Below are 12,099 nucleotides of genomic sequence, written 5' to 3' on the forward strand. Positions count from 1 at the left end.
GTCCCTGTTGTTGAAACAGTCAGCATTTGTTATTCAGTTACAGAGTGTGCTGCCCGTTGTTGAAACAGCCAGTATTTGGTATTCAGTCACAGAGGGTGCCTGTTGTTGAAACAGTCAGCATTTGTTATTCAGTCACAGAGTGTGTACCTGTTGTTGAAACAGTCAGCATTTGTTATTCAGTCACAGAGTGTGCATCTGCTGTTGAAACAGTCAGCATTTGTTATTCAGTCACAGAGTGTGTACCTGTTGTTGAAACAGTCAGCATTTGTTCTTCAATCACAGAGTGTGCCTGTTGTTGAAACAGTCAGCATTTGTTATTTAGTCACAGAGGGTGTGCCTGTTGTTGAAACAGCTAGCATTTGTTATTCAGTCACAGAGTGTGCATCTGTTGTTCAATCAGAGAGTGTGCCTGTTGTTGAATCATTCAGCATTTGTTATTTAGTCACAGAGGGTGCCTGTTGTTGAAACAGTCAGCATTTGTTATTCAGTCACAGTGGGTCCCTGTTGTTGAAACAGTCAGCATTTGTTATTCAGTTACAGAGTGTGCTGCCCGTTGTTGAAACAGCCAGTATTTGGTATTCAGTCACAGAGGGTGCCTGTTGTTGAAACAGTCAGCATTTGTTATTCAGTCACAGAGTGTGTACCTGTTGTTGAAACAGTCAGCATTTGTTATTCAGTCACAGAGTGTGTACCTGTTGTTGAAACAACCAGCATTTGTTATTCAGTCACAGAGTGTGCGCCTGTTGTTGAAACAGCCAGTATTTGTTATTCAGTCACAGAGTGTGTACCTGTTGTTGAAACAGTCAGCATTTGTTATTCAGTCACAGAGGGTCCCTGTTGTTGAAACAGTCAGCATTTGTTAATCAGTCACAGAGGGTGCCTGTTGTTGAAACAGTCAGCATTTGTTATTCAGTCACAGAGTGTGTATGTGTTGTTGAAACAACCAGCATTTGTTCTTCAGTCACAGAGTGTGTACCTGTTGTTGAAACAGTCAGCATTTGTTATTCAATCACAGAGTGTGCCTGTTGTTGAAACAGTCAGCATTTGTTAATTAGTCACTGAGGGAGTGCCTGTTGTTGAAACAGCCAGCATTTGTTATTCAGTCACAGAGTGTGCATCTGTTGTTGAAACAGTCAGCATTTGTTATTCAATCAGAGAGTGTGCCTGTTGTTGAAACAGTCAGCATTTGTTATTCAGTCACAGAGGGTCCCTGTTGTTGAAACAGTCAGCATTTGTTATTCAGTCACAGATGGTCCCTGTTGTTGAAACAGTCAGCATTTGTTATTCAGTCACAGAGCATGCCTGTTGTTGGAACAGCCAGTATTTGTTATTTAGTCACAGAGGGTGCCTGTTGTTGAAACAACCAGTATTTGTTATTCAGTCACAGAGTCTGCCTGTTGTTGAAACAGCCAGCATTTGTAATTCAATCACAGAGGGTCCCTGTTGTTGAAACAGTCAGCATTTGTTATTCAGACACAGAGTGTGTACCTGTTGTTGAAACAGCTAGCACTTTTTATTCAGTCACAGAGGGCGCCTATTGTTGAAACAGACAGCATGTGTTATTCAGTCACAAAGCATGCCTGTTGTAGGAACAGCCAGTATTTGTTATTTAGTCACAGAGGGTGCCTGTTGTTGAAACAACCAGTATTTGTTATTCAGTCACAGAGTCTGCCTGTTGTTGAAACAGCCAGCATTTGTAATTCTATCACAGAGGGTCCCTGTTGTTGAAACAGTCAGCATTTGTTTTTCAGTCACAGAGGGTCCCTGTTGTTGAAACAGTCAGCATTTGTTATTCAGTCACAGAGGCTGCCTGTTGTTGAAACAGTCAGCATTTGTTATTCAGTCACAGAGGGTGCCTGTTGTTGAAACAGTCAGCATTTGTTATTCAGTCACAGAGTGTGATTCTCTTGTTGAAACAACCAGCATTTGTTATTCAGTCACAGAGTGTGTACCTGTTGTTGAAACAGCCAGTATATGTTATTCAGTCACAGAGTGTGCATCTGTTGTTCAATCAGAGAGTGTGCCTGTTGTTGAATCATTCAGCATTTGTTATTTAGTCACAGAGGGTGCCTGTTGTTGAAACAGTCAGCATTTGTTATTCAGTCACAGTGGGTCCCTGTTGTTGAAACAGTCAGCATTTGTTATTCAGTTACAGAGTGTGCTGCCCGTTGTTGAAACAGCCAGTATTTGGTATTCAGTCACAGAGGGTGCCTGTTGTTGAAACAGTCAGCATTTGTTATTCAGTCACAGAGTGTGTATTTGTTGTTGAAACAGTCAGCATTTGTTATTCAGTCACAGAGTGTGCATCTGCTGTTGAAACAGTCAGCATTTGTTATTCAGTCACAGAGTGTGTACCTGTTGTTGAAACAGTCAGCATTTGTTCTTCAATCACAGAGTGTGCCTGTTGTTGAAACAGTCAGCATTTGTTATTTAGTCACAGAGGGTGTGCCTGTTGTTGAAACAGCCAGCATTTGTTATTCAGTCACAGAGTGTGCATCTGTTGTTCAATCAGAGAGTGTGCCTGTTGTTGAATCATTCAGCATTTGTTATTTAGTCACAGAGGGTGCCTGTTGTTGAAACAGTCAGCATTTGTTATTCAGTCACAGTGGGTCCCTGTTGTTGAAACAGTCAGCATTTGTTATTCAGTTACAGAGTGTGCTGCCCGTTGTTGAAACAGCCAGTATTTGGTATTCAGTCACAGAGGGTGCCTGTTGTTGAAACAGTCAGCATTTGTTATTCAGTCACAGAGTGTGTACCTGTTGTTGAAACAGTCAGCATTTGTTATTCAGTCACAGAGTGTGTACCTGTTGTTGAAACAACCAGCATTTGTTATTCAGTCACAGAGTGTGCGCCTGTTGTTGAAACAGCCAGTATTTGTTATTCAGTCACAGAGTGTGTACCTGTTGTTGAAACAGTCAGCATTTGTTATTCAGTCACAGAGGGTCCCTGTTGTTGAAACAGTCAGCATTTGTTAATCAGTCACAGAGGGTGCCTGTTGTTGAAACAGTCAGCATTTGTTATTCAGTCACAGAGTGTGTATGTGTTGTTGAAACAACCAGCATTTGTTCTTCAGTCACAGAGTGTGTACCTGTTGTTGAAACAGTCAGCATTTGTTATTCAATCACAGAGTGTGCCTGTTGTTGAAACAGTCAGCATTTGTTAATTAGTCACTGAGGGAGTGCCTGTTGTTGAAACAGCCAGCATTTGTTATTCAGTCACAGAGTGTGCATCTGTTGTTGAAACAGTCAGCATTTGTTATTCAGTCACAGAGGGTCCCTGTTGTTGAAACAGTCAGCATTTGTTATTCAGTCACAGATGGTCCCTGTTGTTGAAACAGTCAGCATTTGTTATTCAGTCACAGAGTGTGTACCTGTTGTTGAAACAGTCAGCATTTGTTATTCAGTCACAGAGGGTGCCTGTTGTTGAAACAGTCAGCATTTGTTATTAAGTCACAGAGTGTGTACCTGTTGTTGAAAAAGTCAGCATTTGTTATTTAGTCACAGAGTGTGTACCTGTTGTTGAAACAGCTAGCACTTTTTATTCAGTCACAGAGGGCGCCTGTTGTTGAAACAGACAGCATTTGTTATTCAGTCAAAGAGCGTGCCTATTGTTGAAACAACCAGTATTTGTTATTTAGTCACAGAGTGTGTACCTGTTGTTGAAACAGTCAGCATTTGTTATTTAGTCACAGAGGGTGCCTTTTGTTGAAACAGTCAGCATTTGTTATTAAGTCACAGAGTGTGTACCTGTTGTTGAAACAGTCAGCATTTGTTATTTAGTCACAGAGTGTGTACCTGTTGTTGAAACAGTCAGCATTTGTTATTCAGTCACAGAGCATGCCTGTTGTTGGAACAGCCAGTATTTGTTATTTAGTCACAGAGGGTGCCTGTTGTTGAAACAACCAGTATTTGTTATTCAGTCACAGAGTCTGCCTGTTGTTGAAACAGCCAGCATTTGTAATTCAATCACAGAGGGTCCCTGTTGTTGAAACAGTCAGCATTTGTTATTCAGACACAGAGTGTGTACCTGTTGTTGAAACAGCTAGCACTTTTTATTCAGTCACAGAGGGCGCCTATTGTTGAAACAGACAGCATGTGTTATTCAGTCACAAAGCATGCCTGTTGTTGGAACAGCCAGTATTTGTTATTTAGTCACAGAGGGTGCCTGTTGTTGAAACAACCAGTATTTGTTATTCAGTCACAGAGTCTGCCTGTTGTTGAAACAGCCAGCATTTGTAATTCTATCACAGAGGGTCCCTGTTGTTGAAACAGTCAGCATTTGTTATTTAGTCACAGAGGGTGCCTGTTGTTGAAACAACCAATATTTGTTATTCAGTCACAGAGTCTGCCTGTTTTTGAAACAGCCAGCATTTGTAATTCAATCACAGAGGGTCCCTGTTGTTGAAACAGTCAGCATTTGTTATTCAGTCACAGAGAGTGCCTGTTGTTGAATCAGCCAGCATTTGTTATTCAGTCACAGAGGCTGCCTGTTGTTGAAACAGTCAGCATTTGTTATTCAGTCACAGAGGGTGTACCTGTTGTTGAAACAGCTAGCACTTGTTATTCAGTCACAGAGGGCGCCTATTGTTGAAACAGACAGCATTTGTTATTCAGTCACAGAGCATGCCTGTTGTTGGAACAGCCAGTATTTGTTATTTAGTCACCGAGGGTGCCTGTTGTTGAAACAACCAGTATTTGTTATTCAGTCACAGAGTGTGTACCTGTTGTTGAAACAGTCAGCATTTGTTATTCAGTCACAGAGGGTGCCTATTGTTGAAACAGACAGCATTTGTTATTCAATCACAGAGCATGCCTGTTGTTGGAACAGCCAGTATTTGTTATTCAGTCACAGTGGGTGCCTGTTGTTGAAACAACCAGTTTTTGTCATTCAGTCACAGAGTCTGCCTGTTTTTGAAACAGCCAGCATTTGTAATTCAATCACAGAGTGTGCCTGTTGTTGAAACAGTCAGCATTTGTTATTCAGTCACAGAGGGTGCATATTGTTGAAACAGCCAGTATTTGTTATTCAGTCACAGAGTGTGTACCTGTTGTTGAATGAGCCAGCATTTGTTATTCAGTCACAGAGAGTGCCTGTTGTTGAATCAGCCAGCATTTGTTATTCAGTCACATAGGGTTCCTGTTGTTGAAACAGCCAGCATTTGTTATTCAGTCACAGAGTGTGTACCTGTTGTTGAAAAAGTCAGCATTTGTTATTTTGTCACAGAATGTGTACCTGTTGTTGTAACAGTCTGCATTTGTTCTTCAGTCAGAGTGTATATCTGTTGTTGAAACAGCCAGTATTTGTTATTCAGTCATAGAGTGTGCCTGTTGTTGAAACAGTCAGCATTTGTTATTCAGTCACATAGTGTACCAGTTGCTAAAGTGGTCATGATTTGTTGGTCTTCCCTACATCATTGTTTAGACAGCTCTTTGAGAAGTGTTTGGTTTGCATGACCCTTCAGAGGGTAGTTCAGAGTCTGCGTCAAGGAGATTGCAATTGGTCTGGAGTCATGTATCAGCCCGACCTGGTAAGCATGACAATCAGTTTCCTTCCCTAAGGATATTAATGAATCAGACAGGATTTTACCACAGTCCAGTAGCTCAATGGTCAGCCTTTTTTTTGTGTGTGTGGGATTGGCTAACTCACTTGGCTGGTTCACAGCTTTCCGTAGAGACCACTCCCTCCGCGACTCCCTTGTCAGATCCATACCCCCCACCAACCCAACCTCCACTCCCGGCACCTTCCCTTGCAACCGCAGGAGGTGCAACACTTGCGCCCACACCTCCCCCCTCACTTCTCTCCAAGGCCCCAAAGGAAACTTCCATATCCGCCACAGATTCACCTGCACCTCCACCCACATTATCTACTGCATCCGCTGCAGCCGGTGTGGCCTCCTCTATATTGGGGAGACAGGCCGCCTACTTGCGGAGCGATTCAGAGACCACCTCTGGGCCACCCGGACGAACCAACCCAATCACCCTGTAGCACAGCATTTCAACTCCCCCTCCCACTCCACCGAGGATATGCAGGTCATTGGACTCATCCACCACCAAACCACAACAACGCGACGGTCGGAGGAGGAGCGTCTTATCTTCCGACTGGGAACCCTCCAACCACAGGGGATGAACTTGGACTTCACCAGTTTCTTCATCCCCCCTCCCCCCACCTTGTCTCAGCCGAATCCCTCCAGCCCGGCACCGCCTTCCTGACCTGCAGTCTTCTTCTTGACCTCTCCGCCTCCACCCTACTCCGACCTATCACCCTCACCTTGACCTCTTTCCACCTATCACATTTCCAACGCCCCTCCTCCAAGTCCCTCCTCCCTACCTTTTATCTTCTCCTGCTGAACACTCTCTGCTCATTCCTGAAGAAGGGCATGTGCCCGAAACGTCGAATCTTCTGTTCCCTAGATGCTGCCTGACCTGCTGTGCTGTTCCAGCAATAAAGTTTCAGCTTTGATCTCCAGCGTCTGCAGACCTCACTTTCTCCTGGTTCACAGATTAAAGCAATACCAACAGTATAGGTTCAAGCCCTACGCTAGCTGAGGTCATCGCCAATGTGCTACCTTCTCAACCTTACCTCTTGCAGAAGGTGTGGGGACCCTCTGGTTAAATGCACCACCAGTCTTCTCTCCAGAGAAATGAGAGAGCTTCCCTATTGTTACAACATGGGTAAACCCCACCCTGCTAATTTAAACCTACAACACAGAAATGATTTAACCCATGCTGTAACCTATTAAAATTTGAGAGGCAAGGAACTATTCCCAAAAGTCACTATTTAAAGTGACATTATTTTTTAAAGTCTAATAGAGAAAAATTAATTGACAACTATTTACAAGTCCTTTCTCTGACCTATTGTTCCCCCCCTCTCTCTTTGTTTATCTTCTAACTCCATTTTCCTCAATTGTAATTTAGGTTTTTCTACCACTACTGCACTTGTTTTTTTCTTTGATACAACTAAGTGTTTGAGTCACTCCCTTACAATTTCAGATTTACTTTTGCCCTGGTTAAACCTGAATCTAATTTCTTTGTTAATTAGATTAGATTAGATTAGATTAGATTAGATTAGATTAGATTACAGTGTGGAAACAGGCCCTTCGGCCCAACAAGTCCACACCGAGCCGCCGAAGCAAAACCTACCCATACCCCTACATTTACCCCTTACCTAACACTACGGGCAATTTAGTATGGCCAATTCACCTGACCCTGCACATCTTTGGACTGTGGGAGGAAACCGGAGCACCCGAAGGAAACCCACGCAGATACGGGGAGAACGTGCAAACTCCACACAGTAAGTCGCCTGAGGCGGAATTGAACCCGGGTCTCTGGCGCTGTGAGGCAGCAGTGCTAACCACTGTGCCACCGTGCCGCCCACAATTCTTAAAGTATAATCTTTTTCTTTCCTTCTAAATTTTCTTGGCAAATGTAAGAATCATTTTCAAACCCAAGAAACTCTTCAGCAATGTTAAGAGCCATTTCTTTCACTATTAATTTAGTCAACCACAAGTCACCAAAATTAAACAAATTGCCTCACCTATGTTTTATTTAAAGATATGGGACACTAACCTGAAAGTGTTGAAATCTACTAGGCTTTGTCGTACTTCAGGTCTATTCAAACCTGTCTAAACCTGTTCAAATCACGAATCCGAGACACCAACTGTTCAAATCCCAGACAAGCCCCCAAACTGTTACAACACGGAATAACCACAAACCCCTCCCTCCCTGCATCCCCCACCCCCACTGGCTAATTTAAACCTGCAACACAAAAATGATTTAACCTCTGCTGTAATCGTTAAAATTTGAGAGGCAAAGAAATATTCCCAAAAGTCACAATTTTAAGTAAAAACTAACAACTTTTTTTTAGGTCCAACAGAGAATAAATAATTAACAACTATTTACAAGCCCTTTCCCTAACCTTCCTTTTACCTTCTGCTCTACAATGGAGTCATAAAGTCATAGAGATGTACAGCATGGAAACAGACGCTTCGGTCCAACCCGTCCATGCTGACCAGATATCCCAACCCCCTCTAGTCCCATCTGCCAGCACCCAGCCCATATCCCTCCAAACCCTTCCTATTCATATACCCATCCAAATGCCTTTTAAATGTTGCTGTTGTACCAGTCTCCACTACTTTCTCTGACAGCTCATTCCATACACCTACCACCCTCTGTGAGAAAAAATTGCCCCTTAAGTCTTTTTATATCTTTTCCCTCTCACCCTAAACCTATGCCCTCTAGTTCTGGACTCCCCCACCTCAGGGAAGAGACTTTGTCTGATAAAACCCCCCAATTGATATTTACCAAAAAATTTAAATATCAAAACCAGCCAGCTGCCAAATCTTCTCTTGGTATCTTCCTCCCAGTCAGTGTCAATGTTTTTCACTGTACAAATTCCTTGTCTTGACAGGTACCTCTCAGAGAGCCTGCACTGTTGGACTTTTGGCAGTTCTCCTCCAACTGTTCAATTTTCCCAGTCTTCTACCCCAAAGCATTGGATTGTTTCATTGGTTTTAATATTATCAAAATATTAAATTCAAACTTGATTGGAGTTTGGTATCTTGGGCTTTGATTTAAACTGATGGGCTGAATTTGCATTTGTTTTTTTTGTATCCAGGCAACCCAGTTATTCTAGCTGTTCAACTAAATGTTACATTGTTATCTTGTTCAGAACATCTGGTGCTGTGTCAGGTAGTTGTGCTAGCTTTTAATTCTCTTAATTCTCTGGGGCAGCATGGTGGCACAGTGGTTAGCACTGATGCCTCACAGCGCCAGAGACCTGGGTTCAATTCCTGCCTCGGGGAACTGTCTGAGTATAGTTTGCACATTCTCCCCGTGTCCGGGTGCACTGGTTTCCTCCCACAGTCCAAAAATGTGCAGGTTAGGTGAATTGGCCACGCTAAATTGCCTGTAGTGTTAGGTGAAGGGGTAAATGTAGGAGAATGGGTCTGGGTGGGTTGCTCTTCGGTGGGTTGGTGTGGACTTGTTGGGCCGAAGGGTCTGTTTTCACACTGTAAGTAATCTAATCTAATCTACCCCCAACACCTTTCTAACACTATAGACCTCCACAACTGTGGCAACTTTACCTTTAATTAGCTATTTATTTCATCAACTGAATTTATATTCCCCAGCAGTCAGGATGGGAATTAAATCCACGATCCCTGGATCATTACTGCAGGCCTTTGGACTGCAAGTCCAGTAATATAACAATTATGCTAACCTACATGTCATCATATTTGCTAGCTTCAGGAAAAGATTTTCAAATGTAATGACATATTTCAATTTGTCTTGTACCTAGTGAGGCCTGCACCTGATTTTTGACTGGCCATTAATTTCTCACCAGCCTGTATCCTTCTCCCACACACAATTTAATCAGTTCAGGAGCAGTCTTCTCCCAGGGGCATCGTCCTGACTCTTGTTATGGAGGAGGTTGAGGAGAAGCTGTGCTTGCCAGCAAGAATCAGGTCACTTGACAGAGAGCTACTGAATATTGCTCCTTTACTCTGAACTGCAGGGATGACAGGCTCGATCTGAGTTGTTCTGACTTAAGAGTTTTGTTGCTGCCTTTGTCTGAAATTCTGAAGATGTGCAGCCTCCCACACTGCTCTGTTACCCATCCACTCTTCCAAAGCCACTGTGTGAATGACTTTGAAGGTCAATCACTGCCCTCAGCATTCGCAGTCAGTTGTCCTCTCAGGCAGCAGCAGAGAACCTCTGGAATGCGAATGGAGCACTGAGTAAACCAGGGAATGGAGGAGGTAACAGTACCTTATCCAGTAAAGCACCATATAGCGCAGTGAGAAGGCAATGCAGAATTCAGTGGCCTTCTTGTCTTTCCAATATACAAAATGTCATTTTATCACCCATGTCACTTAAAAGGCATCCATTGAGTATTTCCTCACATCCTTACTATTGAATAGTATTCACAATGCACAGAAGGCTAGTGCCATTTCATGACCTTACATCAAGTCATCAACTTTCCCATCCTTTCCCCCTCATGTGTTCCCTCTAATGCTTTTATATTTTCCATCTCTCCTACTCCCTGTGCATTCTGAATTCTAATCACTGTCTGGGTAAAGAGCTCTGACTTGAGTTTCCTTTTAGATTGATTGGTGACTTTCATACATCTGTATGAACAGGAAGACCTTATACCATCTGCATCTGCAGGAGATTTGTTCTCCTGCTCAGTGAATCCGTCATGTCAATGCTCAGTGCATATGAAAATGTTGGGATGCCTTGATTCCCTGTATTCAACATTCTGCAGAAAAGAATACAACGTGAAAAGTTGAATACTGGACGTTCTCTGTGCTGTTATATCAGATGGTTCCTCTTCATCTAATCTGAAGACACATAAAAACACAGCAAGCTCAGTCTAGCGACCAAATGGGAGATTGAGACACTGATGGCGTGATCTTCATGATACTGAAGATGTTATTATCCCAGTTAATGTTATTACTGGACAAGTCATATCCCAGACTGAAATCTACCTTGATAGATCAGACATTAGAACATAGAACATAGAACATAGAACATAGAAGAATACAGCGCAGTACAGGCCCTTCGGCCCTCGATGTTGCGCCGATCCAAGCCCACCTAACCTACACTAGCCCACTATCCTCCATATGCCTATCCAATGCCCGCTTAAATGCCCATAATGAGGGAGAGTCCACCACTGCTACTGGCAGGGCATTCCATGAACTCACGACTCGCTGAATAAAGAACCTATCCCTAACATCTGTCCGAGACCTACCCCCCCTTAATTTAAAGCTATGCCCCCTTGTAATAGCTGACTCCATACGAGGAAAAAGATTCTCACTGTCGACCCTATCTAAACCCCTAATCATCTTATACACCTCTATCAAGTCACCCCTAAACCTTCTTTTCTCCAATGAAAACAACCCCAAGTGCCTCAGCCTTTCCTCATACGATCTTTCTACCATACCAGGCAACATTCTGGTAAACCTCCTCTGCACCCGTTCCATCCTTCCTATAGTATGGCGACCAAAACTGCACACAATACTCCAGATGTGGCCGCACCAGAGTCTTATACAACTGCAACATGACTTCAGTGTTCCGGAACTCAATTCCTCTACCAATAAAAGCCAGTACGCCATATGCCTTCTTCACCGCACTATTTACCTGGGTGGCAACTTTCAAAGATTTGTGTACATGGACACCAAGATCCCTCTGCTCATCCACACTACCAAGTATCCGACCGTTAGCCCAGTACCCCATCTTTTTATTACTCTTACCAAAGTGAATCACCTCACACTTAGCTACATTGAACTCCATTTGCCACCTTTCTGCCCAGTTCTGCAGCTTATCTATATCCCGCTGTAACCTGCCACATCCTTCCTCACTGTCTACAACTCCTCCGACTTTCGTATCATCCGCAAACTTGCTCACCCAACTTTCTAACCCCTCCTCCAGGTCATTTATAAAAATGACAAACAGCAATGGTCCCAAAACAGATCCTTGCGGAACACCGCTAGTGACGGCACTCCAAGATGAACCTTTGCCATCAACTATTACCCTCTGTCTTCTTCCAGCCAGCCAACTCCTAATGCAAACCTCCAACTCACCCTCAATGCCATACCTCTGTATTTTTTGCAGTAGTCTACCATGGGGAACCTTATCAAACGCCTTACTAAAATCCATATACACCACATCTACTGCTTTCCCCTCGTCCACCTCCTTAGTCACCTTCTCAAAGAATTCAATAAGGTTTGTGAGGCACGACCTGCCCTTCACAAAACCATGCTGACTATCCTTGATCACATTATTCCTATCCAGATGTTCATAAATCCTATCCCTTACAATTCTCTCTAAGATTTTGCCCACAACAGAAGTGAGACTCACCGGCCTATAGTTACTAGGGTTACTATAGTTACTATAGTTACTATCCCTACTCCCCTTCTTAAACAAGGGAACCACATTTGCTAGCCTCCAATCTTCTGGCACTACTCCTGTAGACAACGAGGACATAAAAATTAAGGCCAATGGCTCTGCAATCTCCTCCCTTGCTTCCCAGAGAATCCTAGGATAAATGCCATCAGGCCCAGGGGACTTATCTATTTTCACCCTTTCCAGAATTTCCAACACC

Source organism: Chiloscyllium plagiosum, unplaced genomic scaffold (assembly GCF_037043375.1).
Source record: "Chiloscyllium plagiosum isolate Xiang-an unplaced genomic scaffold, Cpla_swu_hap1 HiC_scaffold_11, whole genome shotgun sequence".
NCBI classification, from domain to species: Eukaryota; Metazoa; Chordata; class Chondrichthyes; order Orectolobiformes; family Hemiscylliidae; genus Chiloscyllium; species Chiloscyllium plagiosum.